The following is a 22,466-nucleotide window of genomic DNA, read 5'->3' on the forward strand; positions in this document are numbered from 1 at the left end:
ATCCATGATGATTTCTTGTGATGATGTTGTAATCTCATGATATGGTATGATTACATGACTCGAACAATGTCATATAGTAAAGTAAAACTAGCTCTTGTCCTTTTCTGAAGTTAATGTGATAATACCTGCAAATTTAGGAGTTTGGAAGTGTAAGAACAACCTTAGTTAAAGAAATTAGTTAAAAGTCTTCTGCTTATTCAATAAATAAAACACTTGGAAAAATACATATAAAATTTTGTAAATAGATTTACCACACCGTGTACTTGCGACAGAAACGCATGTCTTTTTCACATTATTGTTAATGAATAAAAGAAATAAAAGATGTTTTCGTGTTTGCACTGCCTTATGCAAACCTTGGAGAGGTTTGTGAGAACCTCGAGCACGTGCAACCCTTGACCTTTGGTCTCGGGCTTGCACTGATCATCTCTTATGTTCTCCCAAAGGTCTCCTCGGTTTGCATAATCCTGTGCAAACACAGTAAACATCTTTTATTTCTTAATTGAAACATTGAAAAGTTTTTTAACAACGTGCAATGCACGAGATAGTTTGTAAATGTTTGTTTTGACGTCAAACTCAAACTAAGATTCTACGGATAATAATGTAGCACAGTTCTCATGCTTTGGATCAAATTTTTAAAAGAATTACATAATATATAATATAAATATATTTATTTTTCAAGTGTTTTTATCAGAAATCACCCGTAACTTGTTTACTAAATGTATGGAATTAAAGTGCTTTTACATGCTTAAGCTGCGAAAATTGTCGGTGTTAAAAATAACCAGGAATTTTTTATTGTAGCTGTGTGCCGTCGTTTTTTTATATATTCACCCTTCCATGAGCGAAACTAGAACGTTTATTTGGGGGGGGGGTATATATTCATATGTTCACCTCTGCCCTGCTGATTTCTTTTGTTTGCGATGTTAATTTCAACAGAAGTCAGCAGGGCAGAGCTGAATATATGAATATTTACCCCCCGCCTCCAATTACGTTCTAGTTTTGCTCCTGACGCTATTAATATGTTATTTGAGAACTTAAATGTCGTTGTTAAGAAATTTTCGTAAAAACAAGAAAATTGATTTTATTTTCATGCCTTACTACAATACAACATATCTGCATGCACTTTATCATTTAAATAAAGCAAACATGTTGGAATATTTAGACAAAAAATACATTTAATTGAGTAATTGTATATCGTTTATGATTAAGTTGAAAACAGCAAAAACCATTCATTTTATTGTGAATTTGCATTCTGAAATGAATGACTGAAGTATATAACCTACGATGTTCACTTTTGATTTTATTTTAATATCTTGTGTTATGTTTACATACTACGAGTCTGTGGCTTAAAGCAAGATCAATCAATGGCTTAGTCATCCTACTAGTTATGGTATTGCATAATGTATTGTGAATTTCAGACGATTTTTCTTGTTTAAAAAATCACTTCTTTTAACACTCGCAGCGAGTGCACATAGAAAACGGACAAACCATGAGTCTGATTCTGATGGCCAGAATGAGTTGGGCTGTCAATTCTCAATTCTCATCGTCAAAATGTTGTCAAAATAAAGACGACCACAACATTAGTTATTCAGAATTTTAAAGTTTTGGTTTTTCTCGACCCAATCCTCCACCATTCACAGTTGCTCCGCATACTTTCTTATAGTCACGTGATTAAATGGAATGAAACATGGAAAGATGGCGGAATTCCAGTGGAATAGTAATTCATAGAGATGCCTTAGTAAGGTTTTATTTTCATTCCTTTTGAACTTTTAAATCATTCAGTCATGCAGAAGAACGTGAAAACAAAGAACGTGTTCCTATCTGGTGCTTTACAAAGAATTCTACTCGATAAAGAAACAAAAAAGTCTCATCATTCACAACTAAAGAAAGCTTGCGAAACGGCTTTAGGTATAAATCCATAAGTAATGATTGTAGTTATTGCTGATGTATTTGGATTCTATTTGCTCTATGTTTTATGCATTTTCAACCAGTTTCTGCATTTGCTATCAACAAAACATTAAGTGTAGTAATCCCTCATTCAGGATGTCAACGAACGCTGTCGATAGTATCTTTAAAATTGCTCAATGTATGATTTGTACTTTTTTATACGTGGCAAACAGTTATTTTTAGTGTCAATCGCTGGTTCATATTCTTCTTGAGTTATATGTTTATATGTTTATGGAGAAATCTATGTCAACGTGTGCAATGAATATAATGTACTGCTGTGTTCAGGAATGTTGCTTTACAAAATGATCGCTTTATGATTTTGATCTATTCTAGAGGAAATAAACGCTGTTCAAGGAAATGAAAAATCTACAGGGTAAGTTTAATTATGTAAAGTTGTCCAATTTTCTTTCCAATTTTCCAATTTTAACATGACCAAAATGAGTTATTAACCTTGAATCTTAATAAATTCACAGTTATATCCAGACTACGCATGCTCACAGATTTGCTAAGTTTTATTGTTCAAAAGTTAGATTTATAAACCAGAATGTTGGTTTGATTTATTTATAATAAAATCTTCAGGAATGTTTCTTCTGCAACTCTACCTCCACTACCTGGTCAGCAAACATTCATTACAGCAGATCAATATTTTCTTCCTTTTGAGTTGGCTTGTCAAACAAAATGTGCCAGGATTGTCACCATTGCACTTGACTGTATACAAGTAAGTTGTTTTTGTTTGATGTGTTAGGACACTTGGAGTCTTTAGTTGTAAGAAATAGATTTAATATTGTAAACTCTTTCATTGCATTGTTATTAAGTTATTGCAATTTGGTAGCACAAAATAAGTTCTATGTATTTTCTTTTGTTAGTTACCTCCTAAATTTCTCCTAGAAATTGTCAATATTGCTATCCTTATCTATCAACAGTACTCATCCCCAAGCCTCACAACTTCACATGTGTCTTTTCACCACCATTTTGTATTCCTTCACAAATCTAGGTCATGTATTTTGCTTCTATAAATTGGAGTATTTCAAACATTCTTTTTTCTTAGAAACTCATTGCTTATGGTCATATTGTTGGTGATACACCAGACTCCATTGAACCAGAGAGGTTTAAGAATTATCGAGACTATTTGTACTTGCTTTACCGTATAAATACTGATGTAAATGTTCAAATACAAATTATAAAGGTATTTATAAAAAGTAATGTCAAACTGTTAAAGTATTTAATTAGAGAAATGATATATCCTTGAGGAATTTAAAGAGGGTAATGACATATGTATCCCTATGTTTTTTACGTTTTTTGTACCATGAGTTTTTTAAATATCACATTGAATAATTGGATTCCAACAAGATTTAAAAAGTCTATGTGTTAACTGTGGACAGTTGAAAATGATCTTATTTTTATAATGTGTATATTTTTATTATCTATATTTACAGGCTCTTCTAACAGCTGTTACATCAAGTACTTGTGAAGTTCATGAAGGAACTTTACTTCAAGCAGTTAGAACAGTTTACAACATTTACCTTGCCAGTAAAAGTCTTATTAGTCAAACAACAGCAAAGGCAACACTGACGCAAATGATAAGTCTTGTGTTTCAGAGAATGGAAAGTCAAGCTGTAAGTTTTGTTTTGATGAACATAATATTTTTGTATCATATTGTACATCAATAGACATGTCAATGTTGATAATATTGTATCATATTGTACATCAATAGACATGTCAATGTTGATAATATTGTATCATATTGTACATCAATAGACATGTCAATGTTGATAATATTGTATCATTTTGTACATCAATAGACATGTCAATGTTGTTAATATTGCATCATATTGTACATCAATAGACATGTCAATGTTGATAATATTGTATCATATTGTACATCATTAGACATGTCAATGTTGATAATATTGTATCATATTGTACATCAATAGAGATGTCAATGTTGATAATATTGTATCATATTGTACATCAATAGACATGTCAATATTGATAATATTGCATCATTTTGTATATCAATAGACTGAAAATGGAAATGAAGAAAAGGATGATAGCGATAATTTTAAATCAGAAGAAATCAGCAAAAAGGAGGAGAAAACTGACATCAATCCTTTACCAAATGGTAAAATCCATCATGGCGACGATAAAATTGAAGATGTGAACGGTAAGGAAGCATTTCTACTTGTTTTTGGAAGTTTGACCCGCCCCCCTGAAATTTTTTGACAAGATAATCAACCCCCTGTGCAAAAAACTGTTTACGTATTTGTTTTGTTTTCAAAAACTCGCTTTACAGACGATATTGCTGACCAATCCTTATTTTTCAATATTCTTTGATGGCTTTCATTTACAGATAGCAAAGTCTCCGTTCCTTCCACGGAGGTTAAAGATAAGGATGTTATTGATACAGTTATCATGAATGAAGAATCAATGGTTGAAGAGAAGGGTGTAAAAGATGTTGTTGATGGTGTCAGTGATGCTGTGAACGATGAAACAAAACAAGATTTAGTCGAAACAACAGTTGACACTAATGTCTCGGAGTCTGTTGATAAAGAACAGCATTTAAATGACTCAGACGAGTTAAACAATGTTGCTGTAGATGACTTGCCTTCTAAGACTTCTGCACGTGGCAATGCAAAAGACAATATAGATGAAGAAAGTGAAGAATCAGCGAAGATTGCCAAAGATAAACATCTCGATATAAGTTCAAATGTTAATGACGAGTCCGTTAATGGCGATTCCCCAAGTGTGGGCCAGGTACAAGATGTTAGTGATCCATCTGAATCCAACGTAATCCCACCAAATAGCGTTGATGTTAATTCAGAAGCAAAGACAAATGACTCGACAACTAGCGAAGTTTCAGAGCCCAAGGAGGATGATGGGAATGAAACTGCACGAAGTTCCGTCTCCGAGTCTCAGTCTGATATGCCCAGCGAGACGTCAAGTGAAGGCAAGCCACCTCAACAAAGATTTTCTCATATCACCCAGAAGGATGCATTCTTAGTGTTTAGGTCATTGTGTAAATTATCGATGAAACCGCTTGCGGAAGGACCGTTGGATCCCAAGTAAGTTAGCTACAGTTTTTTTAGATGTATCTTGATAATGTGTAAAACTCTCATTGATCATAAGTCACTTCAAAAAAGTGGTTTGATCTAATTTATATTGTACTATCAGCTCATGTCATCATGAATATCTTTACTACAGAAACTTCGACTTATTTTTGATACTAAGATACATGTATCAAACTGTTCGTTTATATCTTCTTGATCCAATATTACTACAGAAGGAAACCTAAACTAAACAAACTTTATTTATACTATAGATATCTCCAACTAAGATCATAACTGTTCTTAAAGATCATGCAGTAAAGGTTATCTCTTATTGATATAACTTTATGTACTACATGAACAAATTGAACTCAACTAAATTGACCTGACATATACAAGATAGCTCTATCAGTACTTTTTTAAAGTATGATTTTAGCATTAGCCTTTAAGATTTACTCACGATAAGAAAACCTTTCAATATTTTCAGATCGCATGAACTCAGATCTAAAATTCTCTCACTGGAGTTGCTGTTAACTTGTCTACAAAGTGCCGGACCTGTTTTCCGTACTCATCCAATGTTTATCAACGCTATAAAACAATATTTATGCGTCGCATTATCAAAGAATGGCGTCTCATCTGTTCCTGCTGTGTTTGAACTATCGTTGGCAATCTTTCTCACACTTTTGTCATACTTCAAGACACATTTAAAAATGCAGATTGAGGTGAGTTTTAGGAATTAAACTTTCACCAGACATTTTAGATTCTGTCGAAACTATGATTTAGATCAATCATGAATACTATATTATAGTGTAAACTTTCCGTGAAATGTTAATTGTTTCGTTTGTTTGATAATTTCGTTTGCTGCTGCAATAAGCGCTGATATTTTGAACATTTCCAAACTTTTCACTTTTTTGCTATGATTTCCGTGTCGTAACCAGACGACGTAGGTTAGTACTTTATGTTATATTGTATAATTTTGACCAGGTGTTCTTTAAAGATATTTTCTTAAACATTTTGGAAACGTCGACAAGTTCTTTTCAACATAAATGGATGGTGATGGGGACGTTAACTAGAATATGTTCAGGTAATTTCATCATTGTCATGTAAGTGTGTGTACATCACTTCAGTTCATCAAAATTTCGTCAATTTTTTCATGTATTCCTTATCCATTTACTCACCAATTTTTCAATCCATTGGTTACAATCATCCATTGAATGCCTTGCGTTTGTACCTCAATTCATCTTACGTGTTCACCTGTACATTTCGTCTATCCAATTCATCTTACGTGTACACCTGTACATTTCGTCTATCCAATTCATCTTACGTGTACACCTACATTTCGTCTATCAATTCATCTTACGTGTACACCTGTACATTTCGTCTATCCAATTGTCTTACGTGTACACCTTTACATTTCGTCTATCCAATTCGTGTGTACACCTGTACATTTCGTCTATCCAATTCATCTTACGTGTACACCTGTACATTTTGTCTATCCAATCCATCTTACGTGTACACCTGTACATTTCGTCTATCCAATTCATCTTACGTGTACACCTTTACATTTCGTCTATCCAATTCGTCTTACGTGTACACCTGTACATTTCGTCTATCCATTCGTCTTACGTGTACACCTTTACATTTCGTCTATCCAATTCGTCTTACGTGTACACCTGTACATTTCGTCTATCCAATCCATCTTACGTGTACACCTGTACATTTCGTCTATCCAATTCATCTTACGTGTACACCTGTACATTTCGTCTATGCAATCTCGTTCATCTGCACATTTATCCATTTACTAACAATAATATAACGCGTGAAATGATTGCTCTGTAGCTGTGTTTGCATTAGCCTGTACAAACGTGTGTATCTGAGCTACATCAATTATATCAATCAAAGATAATTTGCAAATGAATCATGAATAGATGTTAGAGAAAAATTTTTAAACTTTTTTCTTGAAGTTGTCTGTTTCGCATTACTATTATTTACAAAAGAACTAAAAGATGTTTTTTTGTGTTTGTACTGGCTTATGCAAACCTTGAGACTTTTGTGAGAACTCTCTAGCTGGTGCAAACCGTCAACTTTCGGTGTAAAGCTTGCACTGACATTGTCTCCAGTTCTACCAAATGTCTCCTCTGTTTGCTTAACCCTGTACAACAATTAAGCATCTTTTATTTCCAAATTCCATCCTATATTCAGTCTTCACAATCCTCTCGTTCGAATTTTCTTCATGGGTGTACAAGAGGTGAGGTGTGACCTTTCCCTTACTAATTATCAATATACCAAACAATCAAATTTTTGATTTTATCTTCCTGTCATCCATTAATATCCATTCATATTAGCCATTAATGTCCATTCGTGTCCTCTATTGCAGACGCACAGACGGTCGTTGATATATATTTAAATTACGACTGTGAATTGGCTTTGTCGAATATCTTTCAAAGATTGATCAATGATTTGTCTAAAGTTGCCCAAGGACGTCAAGCTATTGAATTAGGAGCGACACCAGTAAGTTGATGAATATGTTTCATAATGTTTACTTCTCTACATTCTCTTGTTCATATCTATGCCACTCGAAAAGGACTGGAACGTAGTCTATTATTATGAAAAGGACTGGGACATAGTCTATCAACATGAAAAACTGGAGCATAGTCTATCAACATGAAAAGGACTAGAACATGTCTCTAATATTTTGTGCTGACAATGTTGATTATAATACATCTTTTATCACGTTTTTATATGAATAGTATCAATGTTGTCTTATTTTTATATGTTTTTTCCAGGTTCAAGAACGCAGTATTCGTATCAAAGGTCTGGAATGTCTCGTTTCTATTCTTAAATGTATGGTAGAATGGAGCAGGGATCTTTACTTTAAACCTGATTCTCAGGTGGACGATAATTTTGGTGAGTTTTAACATCTTTATGAAATTGAAGAAACTCGCATGTAGCGAATATAAACTTAATATTGTTGTACATTTCGATAAGTTATCGCTTTATGATCCATTGTACCCCTCTTTTGATATCGGCTACACTGACGATTTTTGTCTCCATCAAGATTCCATCTTTCTATACTCTGTATCCCTATTTATCGAAGCTACTCCATTATTTTCTTATACACACGTTAATGTTCTTAATCGTAACTAGTTGTTCGACAATTGTAGTTAACCTCTCAGGATCTAAGTTATCCCTTAGTTATCTTACTTACCCTTGGTGGTCTCGCGGTGGATCAAGGCTATACCTTGATGTTTATAGTTACTCATTATTCACCCATGCTGCCCTCAATGTTTTAGTCTATCTCTCAATAATCTATACTATCTTCCCGATGATCTAGGCTATCTTTTGATGATCTATGCTAACTTCTTAATGATCCACGCGATCCCTTATTGATCTCCAAATCATCATAGTTATTCCTCAATACTTCTGTTTAATCTCTTCCATATAAATTTCCTGACAGATCTGGTTGATGGTGCACCAACAATTTCTCGAAAAGGAAGCACCGAGGAGAATGAAAACGGAGGGGAACCCGGTGATTTACAATCTCAAAAAACGGGGGTAGTCAGTCGTCTCTTAATAGTACAAAAGCCATCGATAATGCTCAAGAATTTGAGAGTCTTAAACAGAAGAAGGAGACGAAAGAAAAGGGAATTCAATTGTAAGTTTGGTCAACAATTTGTTTATCTTCTGTACTTTTATTCAATTTTACGATTTACTTTAAGATTTAACAAGAATCCATCAAAAGGTATAAAATTCCTTCAATCTGAAGGTCTCCTTGGTGAGACAGCAACCGAAGTCGCTCAGTTCTTACACACTGATGATACACTAGACAAGGTGATGATCATTTTAGTCCATTTATCCCTTGCAATCCTTTTGTTTAATTTCACATGATGTTGTCTTCTTTCACTAAAGTTTTCATTATGTCACATTTTCACGCTATCTTTGAGGAATTTGTAGAAACATTAAATTTTGCTTTGGATTTTGACCCAGTGTGGCCTTTTATTGTTTTAGACTATGATTGGTGAGCTGATTGGTGATCCAGGACAGTAAGTATGTTTTACATCTCCCTCGCGTGACAATCACGTGAAAATCACGTTAAGACGTTTGATTCTCATCTTAAGTATTTATTTCAACATTAATTGAGTGAAGAAAAGTTGATTGTTTTAATTTGCCCTTAAGCCCATGGATGGTTTGCTCATGATACAGGAAATAGTAAATCAGAAAATTTAGTCGTAAAATCAAGAATGTTTAAAATATGTTTAAGGTTGCATTAAACTCCATGTAAAAGGACAAAAGCTGTTTGAAACTAAGCATTATCTTCAAATCTCTTGGTTATTTTGTCCATAAAAAACAAAACAATTTTTAAATGCTCAAAATTTCTCTATCCAGTGGATAATATTGACAGAATTCAGTAAGATTTGCTACTGCTCAAAATAAGCAAACAGTAGTAGACTTAGATCTATTATTCGTCATGTCCTCAACTGTTCTTCATATCCTCAACTGTTCCTCGTGTCTTCCTATACTTTTTAGATATGAACGGGAGATAATGTACGCCTATATAGATCAGTTGGATTTCACTGGTACCAATCTTGTGCAAGCTCTGCGATTGTTCTTACATAACTTCCGGCTTCCCGGTGAAGCGCAAAAGATCGATCGACTCATGGAGAAGTTTGCGAGTAGGTTTTGTGAAACGAACCCAAAGTAAGGACATGATTTGTGTCTTGTTATCTGTTGTTTCACATCTCGCATTGAATGCTGGTCCGTTCATTTTATATTTATCATTTGTATTTTAGTGACGATGTGTTTGCTAGTGCAGACGCTGCCTACGTTCTGGCTTATTCTATCATCATGTTGACTACTGATCTACATAGTTCACAGGTTACACAGACTTACTTTATTTGCAATGGTTTTCTATAAAAGTGACTTTATGTCTAAGATCACGTGACTCCATTGTGGTCACGCGAGATTTTCATGGCTTTGATATGGAGCCTTCAATGGAATCACGTGAAAATTTAGCCTTTAGATGCGACATCGTAATCACGTGAACTTTTCTTTCAGGTTAAACGGAAGATAACGAAAGAGCAGTACATTCAAATGAATCGTGGTATAAATGACAGTAAAGATCTTCCATCTGAATATCTTGAAGCAATTTATGATGATATTGCACAGAATGAAATCAAGATGAAACATACACCAAAAGTGAACAGTAGATACGATGCTACATGTATGTATTGCAATATTAATACGAGAATCAAGGCTTAACTGAAAAAATTGTACAGATGCTAGGTAAAGGTCTTGACTGCGAAGTGTTGAGTCCTAGCTCTGAGATGAAGGTGAAGGTCTTGAGATGGAGGTGAAGGTCTTGAGATGGAGGTTTTGTTCTTGAGATGGGTGTAGGAAAGGGGCTTATAATGGATATTGTGATGTTAGGTGTTGGTCTTAAGAGAGCTCCAATGCATTTTCATGAAAGCAAAGAGATTTTTTATTGTGCTTCCACTTTACAGATTTACAAAGTGAGAAACATCGTCGTATGTTGTATTCTATGGAAATGGAGCAGATGGCGGAAAACGCCAAAACACAAATGGAAGACGTTAGTCATATTCAGACGGATTTTGTCACGGCGACACAGATTGGTCACGTGAAGACAATGTTCAAGGTACGGGGAGGTGGAGTCTGGAGGATAATGTTTGTGGTGTATGTAAGGATTGATTAACGAAGCGTTAATTGTGATGTCAACTTATACGGACAGTGCCAAGTACGGAGGGCGTAGATTTCAAAACATGATGACATTCATCTTAATCTTGTTAAAGAAAAGACTTAGATTTTATGTAATGAATGTTTGCTATGACTAAGAGTAAATCTGTTTGATAATCTAATATTTTAGCTGACCAATGAATGATTTGACTGGATTTTCTATTGAGATAATCCACTACTTTAAATCTGCTTCTTACAACCGGCCCCAGTCCCCATTGTTGACCATTTTGTTTTGTGTGTTTAAGGTTGCATGGAGTCCGTTTCTTGCCGCGTTCAGCGTCAATCTACAAGACAACGACGATCCTTCTGTTGCTTCATTTTGTCTTGATGGAATCCGCTGTGCAATACGAATATCTTGCATATTCAGCATGCCTGTAAGTTGATAAACACACAACATTCTGTTCATTTTATTATATTTGGGTATGAAATAATGACATTAATGTCTCTGCATACCTTTTCATCCCCTGGTGACCCTTTCACGGACATAAATATATATTCAAAAATATGTTGAATGTTGAATTGTTGAAATTTATGAATATATTTACGTAGTTACATACACGTCGTGTTCTTTGCGTGTTATATGTTCAAGGTTAGATGATACTCATATGTATACAATAAAACAGATGTTTGTTTACCTTTGAATTAATTGTCTGTTTGTGTACATATATGGATATATCAGGATGCATGTGAATGTGAAATAATCTTTTCTTAAAAGTTTTCAATGATTACAGTTAGTTATAATGATGTTAGGGAATATGAATGGAGATTCTTTACCATTAAGTTCATTTTTCGATACTCCTAATAACTCTTTTCACATTGTAGTTGGAAAGAGATGCTTTCGTACAAGCGCTATCCAGGTTCACTTTACTTACTGCGACCAGTGGCACGCATATTCATGAAATGAAAACGAAGAACATCGAGACGATCAAGACACTTCTTACCATCGCTCAAACGGATGGTAATTACATCGGGAAGTCTTGGCTCGAGGTAGAGAGAATCATCTTGCTATATATTATGGTTGGTGTCTACGACTGAAAATATGATCGATTGTTTTTTTCATCAAAGGAAAAAGTCTAGGTCTTGTCTGTAGTGGAAACTTCACGATATTGCTACAGTCTTTAACTTTCATTTTTCCAAGTGCTTTGTTGACCGTATTTCATACGCTTCATCAGAGAATCGTATCACAAATGTACATCAGTAATAAATATGCATAAGAAAAGGAATTTTTTCTCAAGATATTTTTTATTTGAAGGATATTTTCTACGTATGTATTTAACGTTTATGTTCGTCTTGTTGGACACTCGTTTTCGTTGCTCAATTGCTTGTTCAGCTCGGCGCATCTTTTTACGTTTCCCTAAAGTCATTGTTTTCATTCTAGATACTGAAATGCATTTCCCAACTTGAATTGGCTCAACTTATCGGTACTGGTGTGAAAACGCGATACCTTCACACGGCGTCCAGCGGTGTTACTAATTCACCCACAGCATTCACCGCAAACAACAAGACATCTTATGATATAACCTCAGGTTGCTTATAACATTGTTGTGACGCTCATAGAAAAATGTCAAATACTAACGTTGGGTGCTTTTCTTTGTTTGTATTTCTATGAAGGTCGGATGCCTGTTAACGCTGACTCGAAAAAAGCAGCTGGCTCACAGGAAGCCATTGGGGAGACCGCTGCACAAAGTGTTGTCGTTGCAGTTGACAGGTAACGTTTACTTTAATGATAGCTATGAGGATTGTGTTTTGTGACCTATCTCCCACCCCAGGGCGAAGCTAGATTGTTAATGCAGGGGGAGGGGTGAATATTCATATATATGGTCATATATTCCGCTGTGACCAACTAATTTCTTTTCAAATTAAATAAAGTCAAGCAAAACTAAATATATGAATATTCACCCCTCCCATTCAGCGTTCTGGCTTCACCCCTGCCCCCCTCCCAGGAATCTTTAAAATTGTCTTTAAGCTAGAGTGGGGCTTGTAACAGCAAGAAATATCGATGAATGATTCTCTATGTAGACATGTTCATTGTCCATGTTAGCAGAGTCCTGAGAAGGACTGTTATTGTTATTGTTGACTGACGTTTTGACATCCTTAGCGGTAGTCATCTTCAGGCTCAAGTGAACCAGAGAACCTTGAACATAAACATGAAACTATAATTTTGAAGAACTCGTGCACTGTCCATACGTTATGTTCTCTCAGCAGAATATCTTCATCTCAACTTCTTCATTGTGTTTTATTACGTTTAGAGTTTTCACGGGATCAGTGAAACTGGATGGTGATGCTATCGGTAGGTTTGCATGTATACATTAAACTGCATCTTAAATAAGATTTTTATACCTCTAACTTGACCATAATTCACTGACCATTCTTTATCTCAAGTATCCAAATCTCCAATACCCGAAATCTCCAATACCCGAAAACCCAAGTACCCAAATTTCTAGTACTTAAATCCCCTGTTCCCAAATACCAAATCCCAAGTATCAAAATCCTCAGTATCCAAATCCCCAGTAATTAAATCCCCATTTCTCAAATCTCAAGTATCGTTATCTCCTGTATCCAAATCTCAAAATGTTTTCGTTTTTCTCCTAAGTCGATTTCGTGGAAGGTTTACGTCAAGTCTCGGAAGTTGAGCTTTCCAATCCTACAATGATACGTATGTTTAGTCTGCAGAAGATCGTAGAGATTGCTTATTACAATATGGGTCGTATTCGGCTACAATGGTCACGAATATGGGCTGTGTTGGGAGATCATTTTAACAAGGTTAGCGATTATTAACGACTAAGATTGTATCTTGATGTTATGGATAATAACATCACGTTGCTATGATGTACTCAGGTATAGTAACAAGATGATTGTTGTCTTCAATGCTCTATCAACTAAACTATCAGATCAACTGTGAACTATGATGATATTTTAAAAGACAGCTCTAGTTTCTCTCATATCTCAAGTATAAATACAAGATAATCAATGCCTTCATCTCCAATGTTCTACCAACTATAGTACTTCTCCATCTTAGATAATTTATGTGCCATTTTAGTGTGGTTGTAACCCTAATGAAGAAGTTGCGTTCTTCTGTGTCGACTCTTTGCGACAATTATCCATGAAATTCTTGGAAAAGGGCGAATTGCCAAATTTCAGATTTCAAAAGGATTTTCTCCGACCCTTTGAGTACATAGTGAAGAAAAACAGGTACGTTTATGCAGGAGTGAATTCAGTCAGAAAATGTAAAATTTCTGGCAGCTTGAAAATCTTTCTCTCAAATAAACAAAATTTGTGGCAGACTTTGCAGATTCTTTTCCAAGTTGAAATTTTACGAATAATTTTACAAAGGAAGTCTTTCAATCAAACGCTGTGTTATAATTGGAAGGATTTGATTAAAGTTCTTTCTTCGATATCTTTATGAACTTGGCAACAAGGACTGCAATTTCCAGTCTACGATTTGCTTGAATCAACAACTCGATTGTTCAAAAGAAAATTGCTGCTTGCATTTTATGATTTAGTTTAACATGTAACTGATGGAATAAACTAAACTCTGTAAATATTTAAACTTCTCTTCTGTAGATAATTTATTTCTTAGTAAATTTTGTAATTGTTTTTGAACAAAAGCACGCCCCTTGTGGAAATCAACCCCAGTTGACAAGGCCAGCGTGTCAAAATAAAGATTTTCATTCATTCATTCACATTTTAGTTCTTCCACAATTCGTGATATGGTCGTACGATGTGTCACACAAATGGTGCATTCGCAAGCCGCAAACATCAAATCTGGTTGGAAAAATGTTTTCTCCGTTTTTCATTTGGCTGCGTCCGATCATGATGAAGGAATCGTGGAACTCGCTTTTCAAACAACAGGTTTGTAGTTTAAGAAAGGAGGTTTTTCTTCTAATCTTACCGCCGACCTGTCTGTTGTGCTCTTGGGTAAAGTTCTTGTATCGGTGCAAATTTTAAAATTTTAAAATAAAAATGGTTGCATATGTTTGAAGAAATCATGGTGAATCCGTTTCCAAGCTTGAACTACTTAGACATCTGTAAAATATTAAATTAAATTCAAATTGAATTTGAACATCGTTTAAGTAAATGTGTTTCTCGGATGTGACAGAGAACTTCGTTTATTTTGCAACAAAAATTTTATGTGTTCGTTCTTTTCCATGGTAATTCAGTCATATTCGTATAAGTTTTCGAGGTAAACTTTTCTTTACCATAAAGTCGATGGATGTTCGCCTCATGATGCATGAATGAAAATTAAACCAGATTTAATGGAGAAATGAAATAAATGTATGAAACATTTTTTAGCTGATGCAAATTACGAGTCAAAAGGCAGAGTTTTTAAACTTTTCTAGCCCTGTTTCTCTACTGTTTCAATGGCACTTGTAAATCAAAGCTTTGACAGATTCATTTTCTCTTTTAGCCACGATTTTTGAGAAATATTTCTCCGCGACCATCGACTCTTTCCAAGATGCCGTCAAGTGTCTCTCGGAATTCGCATGCAACGCAAGTTTCCCGGACACGAGTATGGAAGCAATAAGACTGATACGAAATTGCGCCAAATTTGTTTCCGAAAATCCTGTGGTACGACAATTGCAAATCTACTTTCTTTTCACCTTTGAAATGATTTAAAATTTTGCAAAATCACATCAAAGCTAACCACTTTGGATCAAATCAAATCCAAATCATCTATTTCAATCGCTTTTTCGTGTAGCATTTTCCAATGGCGTCTGTTTTCTTTTCTTTTATAAACAGATGTTTAAAGACTACGGAGTAGAGGATGCTGGGATATCAGAGCAGGACAGAATCTGGGTGAAAGGCTGGTTTCCAGTCCTTTTTGAGCTTTCGTGTATCATCAACCGATGTAAACTAGATGTCAGAACAAGGTATGGTGGAAATATTGAGTTGTATGTACTGTATAGATTAGTATGTATTGTATAATTTGATTATGAGCTATTTTCCATCCATCAACTAGAGGCCTAACCGTGATGTTTGAAATCATGAAAACATACGGGAACACGTTTCTCCAACATTGGTGGCGTGATGTGTTTAAAGTCGTGTTTCGAATTTTCGACAACATGAAACTACCAGACAGACAGATAGATTGGCAGGAGGTTAGAAAACTGTTTTTATTGTGCTCTTATTATATGGCAAGCGTCACTTCCGGCTAAATGGCGCGCTTTGATTGGCTAAGAAACAATTTTGCCGGTCCATTATTCTCCCGTAATCGACCACGGTTCAAAACACGTAGTTTATAATATGTCGTTATTGTAGTCTTATTGTCTATGATTGCCATAAACACACATATCGCAAAAAGTCAACTTACATACACGACTATCCAGTTCCACATGGAATAATATTCAGTTCATGTGTTCCCTTCTATCCACCTTCATTCCTCATTCACTCATCCATTTCAATTGTTTATCCACTCCATTGAACTAAAATACATGGAACGCTACCTGTAATAGATAACCGTAGTATTTTTTTGAAGCCAAATTTTACACCCAGACACGCATGTGTAGTTCAATCAATTTTCACTCCGCGAGAGAATCTTGAAACACTAAACACGCGTGTCTGGCTGTAAGATTTGGCTTCAATTATTTGCTTCATGTAGCGTTCCATGTATTTTAGTTCAATGATCCCCTCATATCTTCCTCTATTTCTTATTCACTTCTATCCACTTTCATTCTAGAGTCACTTCATTCTGTATATCTACTCGTATTCACTTCATTCTCTATCCATTCTTATCCTCTTGCATTCCCTATTCACACACCGATTGCATTTTGTGTAAACGATTTGTACCAGTATGGAAGGTTTGAAACACTCGTTTGTGAAAGTTACCCACCTGTAAAGAATGCTTTTCCCTTTAAATCAGGAGGGAGTAAAGTTAAACTGCGAGAAGGTAGTTTCCTTTACATAGAATAAAGTCTGTGTATAAGGTGTTGTATTTCCTCGTCATAAAATGAGACATCAGCTGTTTTAAAATTTGTGATGTTTCTTTATAGAAATCAGAATGGATGACAACAACTTGTAATCACGCTCTATATGCTATCATCGATGTTTTTACTCAGTATTTTGATATTCTTGCTGAAATTCTTCTTGATGATATGTATGGTCATCTAGAGTGGTGTGTCAAACAAGGTAAGCTTGAGATTACGCAACGTGTTTGTGCTTGGCAGATGCGTTGGTGATTGGTTCGTTGTGTCAGAGTTTGTGATTGGTTTGATATATCAGAGTTAGTGATTGGTTTGAACTATGAGAGTTTGTGATTGGTTTGGTTTGAGATACATTAGTATACAAGAAGTATCAGAGTTTCTTATAGGTTCGACTGTAAATGCTTTGTAACACCATGTCTTGCTTTGATCATTCATTCAATACATGTCTTTAGATAACGAGCAGTTAGCGAGGTCTGGTACCAATTGTTTGGAAAATCTCGTCATATCCAATGGCAACACGTTCTCCGAAGACGTCTGGGAAAAGACATGTCAATGTGTAAAGACGATATTTGAATCAACCGTACCTCACGAACTATTGAAATGGAGACCCGCTGACCAACAAGTAATGAGTCTACCCACACCTGATGTCACTCCTGCGTCATCACCACTCAAGGTAAGTTACATTTAGAGCCTTATTTTATGGAGGCGAGCTGGCACGATAGCGAGCTAGGCCGATGATTTCAAGGGATTGAAAAGAGCCAAAATTTCAAGGTTAAAAGTTACAAGTGTTTGCGAACCGCCACACCTCATTCAGGTTGTAATTATGAAATTATGGCAAATTGGTTGTTTTAATTTAAATGTTTTGCGTAGTTATTAAATCAGAATATTGTGAAATTGCTTGATAAGATTTATCTGATGATAAGTATTGAATCGTTTCCATTTGCCAAAATCATTTAACGCTTCGCTGAATCCCGGCTACCGGAATTATGTAATCCATCCGCCCCTTCGTATTTTTTATGAAGTTTTAAAGCCCGACACTCTAAAATTTTTGACAAACTTTCATAACTATTCTTTTTCTTTTATGTATTTATTACCCTTAAAATTGACGTATATTGTAGATAATGTCACCTGTCGACCTGGAGGATGATATCGTGCCTAAATATCCGGAAGGTAAATAAAACGTTTGTGAATTCTTTTAAAGGGAAATTTTTGCTTCAATTGTGTCCATAATTGTAAGATTGGAAAATATTTCATGGTAAGCTAAAGCTCGCATATTAAAAAAGCTCATTTGAACCAAAAGCTCATATGAAGCAAAAGTTCGCATATTGCAATATAGCTCCTGTGAATCTTTAACTCGTATGAACCAACAGCTAGCATTCTTTTGAGTAACAAGTGAAAAATTTTTCCGTATTATTTTTTAGACGAGGACGAACCAGATGGCCAGCAATCGTCAAAAGGTTTGAATGAAACGGAGGAGGAAATGCCTCAAGATACAGTTGAAGAAACCAAAGAACAAGACAGCATTAGTTTACATAGTACGCCTAGTTTACGATTTGAACCTGTCGAAGAACACGAACCAGGTAACTATGTGCTAGAAATCAATTGAGATTAATAATTTGTTGTCACAGCCTGCTGCCATTTACGTGTTTAATTTACTTTTGTTTATTGGAAAGGCGTAGCAAAACGTATAATTGATATATGCGTTTGAAAATCCTCTAATAAGATAAATTAGCCCTTTGTTTGGCATACTCAAAAGTTCGATTTTTACCGACAAATGAAAAAATCGTCTGAGCGTGAATGCGGAAATGTTCAACCAACACCAGAGTGACATTTTTAAATTTTTTCATGTATGTACTTTAACGTCGTAAAATCATCTGATTATTTCAGTTGTGCAGACGGAGAGGATGCTGTTCAATTCATTGATCATTAAGTGTGTCGTTCAATTGGAACTTATTCAAATGATCGACAATGTCGTCTTTTTCCCAAGCACCAGCAAGCGAGAAGATGAAGATACTATGGCTGAATTACAGGTCAGTTGTAATTACGGTCATTGTAGGTAATACTGAGATAAATTGCTTTGTCGTAATGTTGTTATACCAGAGTTCCCCTTGGTGGCATAACAAAGTTCTTAGCTGAAGCACAGAATATGTAATATACAGAAAAGTCACTTGTGTCGGAACCTTTGATGTTTTTGTCCTCAAGCATATTGTGACGCGCATATCGACTGCCATTATTCCAGCAAGATATTTAGGGCTTTTCACTTGTTTCCAAACACTAAAATGAAACGACGTCATTTCTCATGTTAAATATTTTTATTTTCATTACGAAGAAATGACGTCATGTAATTGTAGTGGTTGGAAACAAATGAAAAACCCTAAATATATCTTGCTAGAATAATGGCGGCCATGAGGACGCAGTGCACACTTGAGTGGCTCTTCTGTATAATTATTATTCTGTGGTTGTAGGGGTGGGGTGGTCAGAAAGTCATATATGCATCTCTTAATCTGTAGAGAACAATTGATTTCACTGGAAGTTAATACAGCAAAACATGAATATGTAAACCTCCCTATTTATCGAGTTCACAACTGGTTCCTCCTTCTTTAGACACGTAAAAATTTCAATAACTATCCTCATAGGACTTTATAGAATAAACGATTTCCTTGGGTTGAATTCCTTAAAGCTCCTTATGTGTTGTTTGCAGGCTTGTAAGATCCTCTTTGACCTGATTGGTCAAACTGATTCTCTAAATCACCTACAATGGTGTAGTAAATCTTCTTTCACCTGATTGGTCAAACTGATTCTCTAAATCACCTATAATGGTGTAGTAAATCCTCTTTCACCTGATTGGTCAAACTGATTCTCTAAATCACCTATAATGGTGTAGTAAATCCTCTTTCACCTGATTGGTGTAAAAATAGCCGAATTGCAAATTTTACGAATTTTACTTTCCTTCGCGAAATACCAAAAGAAATCATAGAACTGAACTATGTGATCACCGGAGTGCTATCGTGATGATTACACTATTATATACACAATGGAAGTCGAACTCTTTAGTTAAAAAATAGCCATTTGAATACCATATGTAGCTACAACCGTGTTTTTCCAGGGAGTGATTGTCAACCATAATCCAATCAAATGCGCTCTTTGAGGGTTTTGCATCTTGGTTTTTGATGTTTATTTACCCAGAGCTGAACTTTCATACAATTTCATGTTTTGACATTGTTCTAAGTAGCAACGATACACTGTAGTCAGAGTTGTTTACTTTCAATAATCGTACATGTCTCATTATGATTGGTGACTTAGTTTTTCATTATTTCAGGGTCTCAACACTCCTCGACGAACCGCTAAACGAAAACACGACGGAATGTTTCCACATCTTACCTCTAACCAGCTGTTTTTGTTTTGCGAAGTGCTGGAGAACTCGTATAAGTTTGCTAAAAGCTTCAATTGTAACAACGGGCTGAGGACGGCCCTTTGGAAAGCTGGTAAACGTTTCATTAATATATTGTACCATTTGACACGAGCGACACATTTTTGTACAGTTTCTATTTGAATTGAAAATTAATACACGAGTAAAAACATCACATTCAAAACGTTCAAGCAAAAAGGCGAATTTGTGGCTGTCCTTCCTATTAGGGCACTCACTCCAAAAGCTGTGCATGTCCCTATACCTAGACACCCACATGCAGGGTGGCCAAGTTTCTTTACCAGATTTGGTCGTATGAGGTTAAACTGTCCTCCCCCCCTTTTCTGAATGTTGAATCTACATAAAACAGGTGGGAAATTCTAAGGTCACTAGACCAAGTCTTGTGAAAGTAAAAAACATTTGCTTTTATGGTTATACTGCACGCATGGTTTTTTTCTGATAAATAAGATGGCGGACACACAAGTAAACTTTTCCTTTGCTTCATTCATTATACACTTCTCTGTATAATTTCTTTGATCATTTGAAGGTTTTAAAGGACAGTCAAAGCCCAATTTATTGAAACAAGAGACGTCCAGTTTGGCCTGCCTGTTGAGAATTCTCTTTCGCATGTACGATGACGTTGCGAGAAAGGAATCATGGGAAGGCGTCGAGGAAAAGGTGTTGAGGTACGCCTGGGGATTAGCAAGATCAACAAACGATGTGCATCCCCACTTTTAGAAACCATTTAAACTTTTCCTCGAAGGCTTGATTTGATTTTTTTCTTTTTCTTTCTTTTTAGGATCTGCGATGAAGCTTTGAGGCAGTTTATTGAATTACAGTCAGTTGGTCACAGGGATGCTTGGACGAGTTTACTATTGCTTATGTTTACCAGAATTCTTCGTTTGAACGATGAAAGAGTGAGTAGTGATTTTTCATATGGTTAAATGATGGAAATGATGTGCTGTGTCCCACTCCCCCTTGTCTTGTAAAGTACGAGCATGCGCTTTTCGAAAGCCAAAGACTGATTCCCATCAACCCCCGTACCATAGCTTGTGAACATGCTCCATAAAAGTTATGGTTTAATCTTGTGGAGACCTTAAGTGGTCGGTTTCATATGGAGCTTGTTGAACTTTCCAAGCACTCAAAAATTTGCTTATACGTAATTCCGTCTTCTACTTGACGTGAAATTAATCTCTAATCCAACATGTCATTGATATATCCAAGTGCTGTAAGATCAAGGATCGGGGTTGGGTTGCGGATTAATTTTGCGTATTTGTAGAACACAGAATTATTACTAAAAATTCGTTTTCATGATCTCACGCATGGACGGATTTTCTGGGGAGAGGTAGACACAGATTTCACCCCCCACCCCCACCCCACCCCCTCTAAATAAATTTTTACCTTCCTAAGAAGCATTTTACATTCACACACAAAATTTTTAACAAAACAAATCATTGGTACAGTTGAACTAAGTTTGAGCAATGTTTCAACTGTATACAATCTTTACTCACTTACTCTTACGTCACATCCTAACCCGTTCACCACCCCCCTCTAAAATTTTTAACACCACCTCCGTAAAAAAAAATATGAAAATTCGTCCGTGATGATGTGACTTTGGATGTTAAAGTCCGTTTTCATAAGTTTCTGTATTTTCTTTACATTTCAGTTCAAACTTCACGTATCTTTACACTATCCTCAGCTATGTGACATGGTCGTCTTGGATTGTAAACAAGAACTTAAACTTATACTACATAAAGTTCATCTTAGGATTGGTAAAGTGTTCCGTGTGGTCCCGGAAACTAGCTAGCCGAAATATTCATTGTTCAATGTAATTTTAATAATTAACGAGAAGCTCGCAAGACTTCTAACAGTTTCACGTCTATAAGGCGAACGAAAATTATACAATTCCTTTGATTTTAAATGACTTTTTTCCATTTTGCAATGATATTTAGTGTATGTTTTGTGAAACCAGTTTAGGTAAAACCAAAACCAGTTTTTTTTGTCATCTTTTCTTCAAAAATTATGAGGATAGGAATGCCCTAAAATGGAAAAAAGATTTCTGTTCAAAGTTAAAATACGGAGGAAAACATCACTATTCATTTAACATACATTTTTAGACTGCAATGTAAACTTAGTACCTCTCCACAATAATGTGTTTTGTAGTTAATTATTTATTGTATTACCGCTGAGCAAAGTGCTCGCAAATAATTATAATATTTTCTGCAATAATGTTAACCATCGGCCATGAAGGTCCCAAATAAATGTAGATGAAAAGAAGCATTCTCGTTTAGGATGTGTATTTGTTTTGTTTCAATTATTCTTCAACATGAAGGTAGACATAAAGGTTGCCACTTCGTCACTCAAGCCTTGCTGGATCTTGAGGATTTTTTACTGCATACC

General features: G+C 35.4%; 1 pseudogene; it reads left to right on the plus strand.

Moving 5' to 3' along the window:
- Positions 1–1,632: 1,632 nt before the first annotated feature.
- Positions 1,633–22,343, plus strand: LOC124451885 (annotated as a pseudogene).
- The last annotated feature ends 123 nt before the right edge of the window (positions 22,344–22,466 follow it).

The sequence above is a fragment of the Xenia sp. Carnegie-2017 genome, unplaced genomic scaffold (assembly GCF_021976095.1).
Source record: "Xenia sp. Carnegie-2017 unplaced genomic scaffold, XeniaSp_v1 HiC_scaffold_24, whole genome shotgun sequence".
In the NCBI taxonomy this organism is placed as follows: Eukaryota; Metazoa; Cnidaria; class Anthozoa; order Malacalcyonacea; family Xeniidae; genus Xenia; species Xenia sp. Carnegie-2017.